The sequence below is a fragment of the Neoarius graeffei genome, chromosome 2 (assembly GCF_027579695.1).
Source record: "Neoarius graeffei isolate fNeoGra1 chromosome 2, fNeoGra1.pri, whole genome shotgun sequence".
Classification (NCBI taxonomy): Eukaryota; Metazoa; Chordata; class Actinopteri; order Siluriformes; family Ariidae; genus Neoarius; species Neoarius graeffei.
In genome coordinates this window covers 101,345,655-101,356,962 of record NC_083570.1, presented here as the reverse complement: position 1 = coordinate 101,356,962, position 11,308 = coordinate 101,345,655, and positions in this window count along the sequence as shown.

Here is an 11,308-nt window from a genome sequence, read left to right as displayed (position 1 = left end):
CTTGATTTGATTTTATTGATTTTTTTCATTTTTTCAGCTTGAGATGAAGCGACTTCACCAAAAGGTAGATTTTTTCGAACTCTTTTTTACTCATCTTTACAAGGGGTGCCAATAATAATGGAGGGCACTGTATATACACAAAAGGGGGCCCTACAGTGACGTTATCATGAACAGGATGTAAGTCCAAAACAGACGAAAGGAAAAGACAAAAATATCACAGGGAGGCTGCCAAGACAACATTAAATGAGCATGTGACAACATTCCCTCTCTCTTTTTTTTCCACATCTGGGCCATTTCTGAGCCCTTTCTCATGTAATAAAAAGAAGACAAAAAAAAACATCCAAGCTCATCAGTCCATGTGCCAAAAATATGCTATGTAGAACTACTTGTGTGTAAATCTATAAGATGGTAAATGTTTGGCACAAAAACAAGACCCAAAGAACACCATGCCCAAACTAATTCCATTTTGAATTTAATTTTTTTTTAAATTTCACTTTGCCGTAGCGATATATATGTACCTACATTATGGCTGGGAAACCACTACAGCTTACGCCATTTACAGTGGCCCTAATGTACCAAATCTACATGTCCTTGAACATATAGACAGGTGAGTTTCTGTACAACACCTGTACAGAGCAGAAGATGCAGCATGAAATGAACCGCTTTTCATAAGCCTGCGACAACTTCGGTCTCACCATCAGCACCCAAAAGACTGAGGTAATGTACCAGCCTGCGCCTGGAAGGCCCTACCAAGAACCACATGTTACAGAGAATGGGCAGAACATTAAGGCAATTAAGAAATTCGTTTACCTGGGCAGCACCCTTTCCCGAACAGTGAACATAGATGTCAAGGTGAACAACAGGATTGCAAAGGCCAGCGCCGCTGGGTTAGCATCATTTGATTTATGCAACATGCCTACCACTTTAAAGGTGGACTTTTTTTTTTAATTGTGACACAAACAATAATTAAAATGAAAAAAAAAATTGAAATCTGGAGTGTGCATAGGTATTCACCCCCTTTTGGATGAAACCCCTAAATAAGAGCTGGTCCAACCAATTCACTTCATAACTCACACAGTTAGCTGATTAAGATCCACCTGTGTGCAATCAAAGTGTCACATGATCTGTCACATGATATCTGTATAAATCAACCTGTTCTGGAAGGACCCTGACTCTGCAACACTACTAAGCAAGCAACATGAAAACCAAGAAGCCTCCAAACAGGTCAGAGACAAAGTTGTGGAGAAGTATAGATCAGGCTTGGGCTATAAAAAAAATCCCAAACTTTGAATATCCCAGGGAGCACCATTAAATCCATTATAGCAAAATGGAAAGAATATGGCACCACTACAAACCTGACAAGAGAAGGCCACCCACCAAAACTCACAGACTGGGTAAGGAGGGCATTAATCAGAGATGCACCAAAGGCACCAAAGATAACACTGAAGGAGCTGCAAAGATCCACAGTGGAGATGGGAGGATCTGGACCACTTTAAGCCATACACTCCACAGAGCGGGCAGGGCTTTACGGAAGAGTGGCCAGAAAAAAAGCCATTGTTGAAGAAACACCTTTGGAGTTTGCCCAACAGCATGTGGCAGACTCCCCAAAGACATGGAAGAGAATTCTCTGGTCAAATGAGACAAAAATTGACCTTTTTGGCCATCATGGGAAATGCCATGTGTGGTGCAAACCCAACACCCTGAGAACACCATTCCTACAGTGAAGCATGGTGGTGGCAGCATCATGCTGTGGGGATGTTTTTCATCTGCAGGGACAGGAAAGCTGGTCAGGACTGAAGGAAAGATGGATGGCACTAAAGACAGGGCAATTCTCGAGGAAAACCTGTTCGAGACAGGGATGAAGGTTCACATTCCAGCAGGACAATGACCTTGCGAAAGCTACACTGGAGTGGTTTAAAGGGAAACATTTAAATGACTTGGAATGGCCTAATCAAAGCCCAGACCTCAATCCAGTTGAGAATCTGTGGCATAACTTGAAGATTGCTGTACACCAACGCAATCCCTCTAACTTGAAGGAGTTGGAGCAGTTTTGCCTTGAGGAATGGGCAACAATCCCAGTAGCTAGATGTGCTAAACTAATAGAGGCATACCTTAAGAGGCTTACAGCTGTCATTGCAGCAAAAGGTGGCCCTACAAAGTATTCTCTTTGGGGGGTGAATACACCTATGCACACTCTAGATTTCTGTTTTTGCATCTTAATTATTGGTTGTCTCAAAAAACAAAAAAAAAAGTGCACCTTTAAAGTGGTAGGCATGTTGTGTAAATCAAATGATGCTAACCCTCCAAAAATCCATTTTAATTCCAGCTTTTAATGCGACAAAACAGGACAAACACCAAGCGGGATGAATACTTTTGCAAGACACTGTATATATATATATAAAAATATAGATGGACACAAGTGTTTTACTGGGAAATGCACGACTCGTATATATTTTTCATACGAGCTCCATCTGGGACATGGAGAACCAAAACCGTGACATAAATCTCTATATGTCACTCGTGAGGAAATTGATGAATTGTTTTGATAAATTTGAGTACTTTTTGTTTGTGAATGTGTCGATATAATAAAAAGAAAATCACACGTTGGCTTGAAGATATGAAGTTTATCTTCTCGTGATGAAAAACTCGCATTTTTCATCCAAATTACTTTGCGGAACTGAGTGACACATTTCCTGATATTTCACTCTAATGATGTCACTCCCAGTGTTTTCCTGCTGGACTAGACATGTTGTCAAAATGGTGAACCAGTTCAAAATTACAATTCTTTTGATTAACTTGTGCATTTTTTTGTGGATGTGTCCATAAAGAACAAATGTTCCAAACGTTCATTTTCCACCACAATGTTACAGACACACAAAAAAAGTTTGTATCTGAGCAGCATATTACATAAGAGACACTTTTCAGATTAAAAAAGAAAACATAATGAAGGCTACTGGGTTTTGGTGCAAAATGAAGAAGCGAGTGTGATAGTCAAAGTGTCCAGAAGAACTGTGGCTGGTTCTGTAAGATGCTCAGTAAAACCTACAGCTCATTTCCGCATAAAACTGCACTCACTGTACCTGAGACTAAGAGGGTCGTCTCACACCAAATATTGACTTTGTTTCATTTATTATGGCTTACTGATTATAATTTTTTTTTTTTATGTTGAAACATTTCATTATTTTTTAAAGCCATTTTTGGTCTACAGCTTTTTTTTTTTTTTAACATGTCCCGAAGACTTTTGCACAGTACTGTATGTACACGCACACACACACACATAAACAAGAACTGCACATTAATACATGAATACTAGACTGTGGGTTAATATAATAGTTTTAAAAAGTGCATTATTATATTAAATAAGTAACAAGTAAAGAACAAAACACTTCAGGACATGTTGTTCTAGGAAAATAATCTTAAACTTTAGTATGTTTCCTAGTAACTCCCCTTAATATCTAACTGCATTGTTACAACCCCGATTCCAAAAAAGTTGGGACAAAGTACAAATTGTAAATAAAAACAGAATGCAATGATGTGGAAGTTTCAAAATTCCATATTTTATTCAGAATAGAACATAGATGACATATCAAATGTTTAAACTGAGAAAATGTATCATTTAAAGAGAAAAATTAGGTGATTTTAAATTTCATGACAACAACACATCTCAAAAAAGTTGGGACAAGGCCATGTTTACCACTGTGAGACATCCCCTTTTCTCTTTACAACAGTCTGTAAACGTCTGGGGACTGAGGAGACAAGTTGCTCAAGTTTAGGGATAGGAATGTTAACCCATTCTTGTCTAATGTAGGATTCTAGTTGCTCAACTGTCTTAGGTCTTTGTTGTCGTATCTTCTGTTTTATGATACCCCAAATGTTTTCTATGGGTGAAAGATCTGGACTGCAGGCTGGCCAGTTCAGTACCCGGACCCTTCTTCTACGCAGCCATGATGCTGTAATTGATGCAGTATGTGGTTTGGCATTGTCATGTTGGAAAATGCAAGATCTTCCCTGAAAGAGACGTCGTCTGGATGGGAGCATATGTTGCTCTAGAACAGGGGTGGGCAAACTTTTTGGCTCAGGGGCCACACTGACTTTTGAAATTTGCCAGGCGGGCCGGGCCAACACCAAATTCATACATATCGAACATAAACCGGAAAAGCTTTAGTGTTATTGTAAGGCCTTCACTGACAGAGACCCAAATGCAGATCAGATTGACATTTATTTTAGTTCTCAGTCAACAAAGGCAGAGCAGAAAAATGCTTGCAGTTCAATAGATTGGCACTGGATCCATCCAGAAAAGTAATACACACACACACACACACACACACACACACACACACACACACACACACACACGTGACAGTAAGAAAAGTAGCACACTTAATTCTTAAATTACATCTTTGAGCTGCCAGGATGAGTAGGATGCCAGTGTATTTGTATATTTGTATCATTTTATACATACAACTAAATTGCATATCATTAAATTGAACTAAATTACATATCAGTACATATCATTTTTGTACATTTCACTGAACTCGTAGATTTACACCTGAGTGTTTTTTTTAACCATCCACTTCCAGCCTGCCAGTACAACCAACCACCATTAGTAGGAGAGGTACCACACCATTCCAAAATGTTTGCAGTTCAACAGTTTGGGTACCACACCATGCCAACATGTTTGCAGTTCAGTGGTTTGGCACTGGATCCATCCAGCCCACAAAATCAAACAAAACAGCTCAAGAAAGCAAAAAACTCCAAACTGGTTTTCAGGTTCAAAGTCACTCACTGAAATATTTCCAGTCCTCAAAAAATCGAAACACAGGTTCCAAACAGGTTTTCATATTCCAAAAGGCCACTCATAGATCAGAATAACCTCCACAGGCAAAAGTCCAGGAACAGATATAAGCAGAAGCAAGGTCAGCTGCTCAAAATACACCTATAATAGCAGACAGGGACATAAATGAGCAGCGGAGCAGACACCCAAAAGCACACGGTACTTAAAAACAAACACCAGCACTACAGCAGCCACCCACGACAACCAAAATTACTAAGAGTTATACTTTTTATATTATGTCTGTATACATGTGACTACCATCTTATTACAGCTCCAACATAGTTTTAAAAAGAGAAAGTGTTAATACTCACATTCACTCAGCAACCGCTGAGCTGTATTCGTCCGTGCTTGCGCTGACTGGTTGTTAGCATAATTAGCATGCTTGGAGGAAAAGTGCCGTTTGATGTTATATTCCTTTAAAACTGCAATGGTTTCTTTGCAAATAAGGCATACAGCCTTTGATCGGACTTCAGCAAAAAAATATTTAGTTGTCCATTCTTTATTGAACACCCTGCACTCACTGTCCACTTTTCTTTTTTTAGGACCACTCATTGTAAAGTTTTATCCTGTGTTTTTGAGATCATCAGTGGCACGGGCACCAGAATAACTTCCATGGCACGTGCTGCACCACTCTGCAAATGTAATCTTGCGTGAATACGACTGACTGGAAAGACGGATCTCTAGAACACCTGTCTACGTGATAACACTGACGCTTATAGTTTATAGATCTGCTCAATCGTGTTTATATGATTGTCTTCCGCGGGCCGGATTAAAAACGCCAACGGGCCGGATGTGGCCCGCGGGCCATAGTTTGCCCACCTCTGCTCTAGAACCTGGATATATCTTTCAGCATTGATGGTGTCTTTCCAGATGTGTAAGCTGCCCAGGCCACATGCACTAATGCAACCCCATACCATCAGAGATGCAGGCTTCTGAGCTGAGCGCTGATAACAACTTGGGTCGTCCTTCTCCTCTTTAGTCCGAATGACACGGTGTCTCTGATTTCCATAAAGAACTTCAAATTTTGATTCGTCTGACCACAGAACAGTTTTCCACTTTGCCACAGTCCATTTTAAATGAGCCTTGGCCCAGAAAAGACGTCTGCGCTTCTGGATCATGTTTAGATACGGCTTCTTCTTTGAACTATAGAGTTTTAGCTGGCAACGGCGGATGGCACGGTGAATTGTGTTCACAGATAATGTTCTCTGGAAATATTCCTGAGCCCATTTTGTGATTTCCAATACAGAAGCATGCCTGTATGTGATGCAGTGCCGTCTAAGGGCCCGAAGATCATGGGCACCTAGTATGGTTTTCCGGCCTTGACCTTACGCACAGAGATTCTTCCAGGTTCTCTGAATCTTTTGATGATATTATGCACTGTAGATGATGATATGTTCAAATTTTTTGCAATTTTACACTGTCGAACTCCTTTCTGATATTGCTCCACTATTTGTCGGCGCAGAATTAGGGGGATTGGTGATCCTTTTCCCATCTTTACTTCTGAGAGCCGCTGCCACTCCAAGATGCTCTTTTTATACCCAGTCATGTTAATGACCTATTGCCAATTGACCTAATGAGTTGCAATTTGGTCCTCCAGCTGTTCCTTTTTTGTACCTTTAACTTTTCCAGCCTCTTATTGCCTCTGTCCCAACTTTTTTGAGATGTGTTGCTGTCATGAAATTTCAAATGAGCCAATATTTGGCATGAAATTTCAAAATGTCTCACTTTCGACATTTGATATGTTGTCTATGTTCTATTGTGAATACAATACCAGGTTTTGAGATTTGTAAATTATTGCATTCCGTTTTTATTTACAATTTGTACTTTGTCCCAACTTTTTTGGAATCGGGGTTGTAATTATTTACCAATAAGATCGCACTACAAGTGTTTTATTCCTTACTTATTTTATTATTGTTAATGATGATTTACAGTGCCTTGCAAAAGTATTCATCTCACTTGGTGTTTGTCCTGTTTTGTCGCATTACAAGCTGGAAGTAAAATGGATTTTTGGAGGGTTAGCACCATTTGATTTACACAACATGCACTTTAAAAGTGCAAATTGTTATTTTATTGTGACACAAACAATAATTAAGATGAAAAAACAGAAATCTAGTGTGCATAGGTATTCACCCCTCAAAAGTCAATACTTTGTAGAGCCACCTTTTGCTGCAATTACAGCTGCAAGTCTCTTGGGGTATGTCTCTATTAGCTTAGCACATCTAGCCACTGGGATTTTTGCCCATTCCTCGAGGCAAAACTGCTCCAACTCCTTCAAGTTAGATGGGTTGCGTTGGTGTACAGCAATCTTCAAGTTATGCCACAGATTCTCAATTGGATTGAGGTCTGGGCTTTGATTAGGCCATTCCAAGACATTTAAATGTTTCCCTTTAAACCACTCCAGTGTAGCTTTAGCAGTATGTTTAGGGTCATTGTCCTGCTGGAATGTGAACCTTTGTCCCAGTCTCAAACCTCTGGCTGACTCAAACAGGTTTTCCTCCAAAATTGCCCTGTCTTTAGTGCCATCCATCTTTCCATCAGTCCTGACCAGCTTTCCTGTCCCTGCAGATGAAAAACATCCCCACAGCATGATGCTGCCACCACCATGCTTCACTGTAGGGATGGTGTTCTCAGGGTGTTGGGTTTGTGCCACTCATGGCATTTCCCATGATGGCCCAAAAGATTCATTTTAATCTCATCTGACCAGAGAATTCTCTTCCATGTGTTTGGGGAGTCTGCCACATGCTGTTGGGCAAACTCCAAAAGTGTTTTCTTATTTTTTTTCTTTAAGCGATGCCTTTTTTTCTGGCCGCTCTTCCATAAAGCCCTGTTCTGTGGAGTGTACAGCTTAAAGTGGTCCTATGGACAGATACTTCCATTTCTACTGTGGATCTTTGCAGCTCCTTCAGTGTTATCTTTGGTGCCTTTGTTGCATCTCTGATTAATGCCCTCCTTGCCCGGTCTGTGAGTTTTCATGGGCAGCCTTCTCTTGTCAGGTTTGTCATCATCATCTAGTTGTGCTATTTGCATGGATATTTGAGACTCTCTCTCTCTCTCTCTCTCTCTCTCTCCAGCCATCTTGGTTATTCATTGCCTCAGGGAGGTCTTCAATCCAGCATCCTGCATCTTCACAGAGTTGGCTGGTGAAATTTTTGCAAGAATGTCTAGCCTTAGTGCAGCTGTGGAAGGGGTTCCAAAGCAACACATCCCTCACTATTTCTTCTTTGCTCCTCCAGTAGTGACCGGAGAAGTGCATCCTTCTCTCTTGTATGACATGGGAGATATAGGGTAGATGGCCATGCAGTTGTTGTTTAGTGAGGTGCTGTTTCCAGGAGACATTTAATACAGAATGAAGCATGCGAGTGTAGTTGCCATCCAACTTCTTCTCCAATCTCTTGGTCAAAATCCAAGTGGTACTTCCATAGAGTCAGACTGAGACTACTAGAGCTTGAAAGAATTTTGCTTCATTTTATCTGGTAGTGATGATTTCCAGATGGATGCTAATTTGTTCAATGCTGCCCAAGCCTTTGCAATTCTTCAGGTTTGTAGTGATGCCATCTCATCTCATTATCTCTAGCCGCTTTATCCTGTTCTACAGGGTCGCAGGCAAGCTGACTATGGGCGAAAGGCGGGGTACACCCTGGACAATTAGCTAAGCTAATAGAGACATACCCCAAGAGACTTGCAGCTGTAATTGCAGCAAAAGGTGGCTCTACAAAGTATTGTCTTTGGGTGGGTGCACACTCCAGATTTCTGTTTTTTCATCTTAATTACTGTTTGTGTCACAATTAAAAAACACAATAACAACAATTTACACCTTTAAAGTGGTAGACATGTTGTGTAAATCAAATGGTGCTAATCAGAGATGGACAGTAACAAAGTACATTTACTTAAGTACACTTTTGAGTATCTGTACTTGACTTGAGTATTTTTTTGAGGGGGAAAGTTATGATTATAACTTCACTACAGTTGAAAGGCAAATATCATACTTTTTACTTCACTACATTTCTATCAAGGTCCTCATTACTTGTTACTATGAAGCAGCTTTGAAAGTGGATGTTTTTTCTTTTCTTTTATAAAATGGAATTGTTTTTTTCACAGGTGACACTAAGACAGCCTGTCAGTAATCACTAGGGTCACGTCACGTCCATAGACTGTATAAAATCAATTCAATGATTTCTCAGCAGCATTATTTGAACACAATCAGTTGATGGCAGAATGGAAGGAGGCGGTTCTTCTGGGGAATGCATGCACTCATGGTTTTACATAGAACCCATGTTTCAGTTTTCTGCAAGGATTAAAAATTTGTTTCGTTTTAAATGCTTGCTTTGAATTAACCACATCACGGCCTACAAAAACTCGCCATCCAACCTGCAGAATCGTATTGAGGTATGTAAACGTTTTATTCCAAGAGAAAGCTTGCAACAAAGTGGTCTGTGCTTTTAGAGCTAGCGATAACGTTGCAATAGCTGTGCAGTCTGGTTAATCAAATGACTTTCTATGGATTTCCCCACCAAGTCGCTATAGCCTTGTCCACAGCTAACATTAACACATAGCTAGTTAACTTGGACACTGTTAGTTAGCATGTAAAAACAGAGTTACGCTAACATGAATAACGTTAACTTATCTGAAGTCCTTTCAGAAATATGTTTTCGCATAATCTTGCCAAATAAACAAAATGTAGAAATCTTTCTTTTCGAGTAACGTTAGCTATCCAATATGATTTCGAGTTTGAAAAGCCTTTGCTCGCATCAGGTGGAGCTTCACTGACTAGCTAGCTTAACGTTAAACCACCATGATGCACAGCATGTGTACATTTTGCAAATTCACAAAATAATCCAGTCGGTTGCTTCAGAGGCATTAGGTTTTGTAAGCGTTGTGACAAAAATACAACAATGCATTGACAGAAAATGTACTTTTAATACTTAAGTATTTTTAAAAGCAAGTATTTCAGTACTTTGACTTAAGTAAAAATTTGACTGTCCAACTTTCACTTGTATCGGAGTCACATTTGACCAGTGGGATCTGTACTTTGACTTCAGTAATGAAGTCGGGTACTTTGTCCACCTCTGGTGCTAAGCCCCCAAAAATCCATTTTACTTCCAGCTTGTAATGTGACAAAATAGGACAAACACCAAGGGGGGTGAATACTTTTGCAAGACACTGTGACAATTGTGTTAGAGTCTTTAATATTACTCAACAGTCTAACACAGTTCAGTCAAAAGGTCGACAGCATTTCTTTACATGTGCCGAAGCCTTTTGCACAGAACTGTGTGTACCATTTTTGTGCTTTCATTAACTGCAACAAGGTCAGTCCTGGCTGCTCACAATGTTTTGAACGTGGGTGACTGAAAACACACACACACACACACACACACACACACACACACACACAGAGAAAGAGAGAGTGAGTATCAGGTGTGCTCTGAATACACAATCTGAATATGAGCCTTTCATAGCCATTCTCTACACCTCTACAACACACCTCTCTTATACACACACACACATCTTGGTTTTCTCAGTTATTCAGAAACATCCCATGCTGCATGACATGATGCAATAAAGTTCATCATTCATACAGCTCTGTATAATCAGTGAAGTGAAAAAAACATCCATCTCACTCCTCAGGACATTATGTGCAGGAGGAAAAGACACATCCTTCCTTTTTTTTAGACGAGCACCATGCACCGGGCCACTGATGTTTGCTGTACTGGAACATTCTGCAAGAAGCATATGAGGTGCTTCACTGTCTGAATGACAACAGGAAAGAGAGCAGATGTTATCTCACGTGGAGCGACAAAAATAAAGTACAAAGACAGAAGGAATGATGTGGAGAATGAAGGAAGGAGAGAGAGACATGGAATGAACATGAACACGGCTTCATTTCGGTGACTCAGTGCGATGACTCACTGCTGAATCTCAGGAGGATTGAGAGGACACTGCCATTCCGTTATCATATATACACTGAACATGGAGGCTTCAGGTGGCCTGTCCATCTGTCCATCATGCAAAGCCTTTGAAGAAATATGTAGCATATGAACGTCACTGATGTGGTATATTTTGTTTTAAAAAAAAATTGTCATTGACGATCATCTTCAGTAGCTCTTGCAGACCCTGAGTGTAAAATACATTGGCCTTGTAAGTCTAGTGAAAGAACAGGAAGCGTAGGAGCAGCACAGAAGCATTAGCCGATTAATAATTATTAGATTTCCTGTATGGATTAGTATACATAAAGCAGGATGAATAATGAATTAATTACAGAGTTGAAATATGAGTCTTGTCACCAGTTGCAATTATCGACTTTAGCCCATCTGGTGCTATTCATAGCTTGTGCGGTGAGTGTATCACCTCAGTGTCACTGCCTGCTTGAGAAAAAGCACACCAACCAACCAAATATATCCAGCTAACACTGGTGAAGGAATAGTGGATGTTTAACACACTGTGCATGGGAAAAGATATGCTTCAGCTACTAACTGT